This window comes from Trichechus manatus, unplaced genomic scaffold (genome assembly GCF_000243295.1).
Source record: "Trichechus manatus latirostris isolate Lorelei unplaced genomic scaffold, TriManLat1.0 scaffold00039, whole genome shotgun sequence".
NCBI lineage: Eukaryota > Metazoa > Chordata > Mammalia > Sirenia > Trichechidae > Trichechus > Trichechus manatus.
In genome coordinates this window covers 12,046,965-12,048,317 of record NW_004443975.1, presented here as the reverse complement: position 1 = coordinate 12,048,317, position 1,353 = coordinate 12,046,965, and positions in this window count along the sequence as shown.

The window sequence follows — 1,353 nt, the reverse complement described above, 5'->3', positions numbered from 1 at the left end:
GGACGTGCCTGGCAAGAAGCGAGGGCTTGGCGGAAGTGAGCTGTAAGGAATGGTGCTGAGCCCGATTAACACAGGCGGTGACTTGCTCTGGGATATCTGGCGCCCCAGAGGAGAAAAGGCAACAGTGGGGGTTCACCCACTCTGTATAGGAACAAGGCGGAAATGATGAAAAATTACTCCCACATTACAAACTCCTATGGGGCCAAAAAGCAAGCAGGCTGTCTCATTTTCGAGCTCCAAAGAACTATGGTGAGGGCTTGATGTCAAGGCTTAAAATAATGTCTCTGAGTACACCACTGCCTTCTGCAACTACAGTTCATCAACAATGAGTCGTTTTCTCTAAAAAACCTACAAATATTTAAAGAGAGAGAAAAATAATTAGGATGCCTCAAATTTCTAATTAAGTCAAGCCTAAACTTACAAAACCTATGGAGCAGTTCACACTCGGGGTCACCATGAGTTGGAACTGATTAGATGCCAACCAACAACAACAAATACACAAAACTATGTTTGAGCATCACACATGTGACCATATGCACCGTAACAACCCAGAGGCTTCCACCGGGTACATCAGCCACCTGTCCTATGTATGGCCTTCTACATGGTGGCATTCACACCCAGTGCCATTTCCGTACACCAATAATAACAAAGACGGCACAGCTAAAACACAAGACAGCGGGGGTCTCCTACCAGAGCCACACCACACTTCCGCCAGATGGCAATCGCTCTCTCCAGGTTCTTTGCACAGATCCACCACATCTCTGCATACTGTCTCTGGAGTAACCGGAACTTCTGTGAAGTGCTGCTCGTTGTTACTGAGGTACACTGTGAGGAACATCTGAAAATAGAGAGAGAGACACAACAGTTACCAATACCGTCCGCACTGGTGGTGGTTACTCTCATTCGCCGTCTATTCCTTTCTCCAAACAAAAACCTCAGTTGGAAGCACAGATGTAAAAACCAGAAGAGTATGGCTTTCCTCTGCCTGAAGTGGATGAGTTATTTGAAGTCCTGCCAACTTGAGTCCCTTTGCCTCCCCACAAACAGGCCTGCAGAATCCTTGGGGATCTTGGAGGACAGTCAAACCAGTTCATGCAAAAGTCCAAATCAAATCTTTTTCTACCAGTTTTTATTTATGTGATTTGTTCACCAAGTACTTGTATACTCGTTAGCATGTGTCAGCCCCACCACACTATAAATGCCTTCCTGTCAACCCAGTAAGTTGTTGGGGATATTACATATCATCACTGGTTTATGCATAGCCACTTTTTCAAAGGATACATAAGAACATAACAACATGTGCTGCTCCTGAAGGGAGGGGATAGGAAATGGGAGATCGGGCTTAGGGGAAAA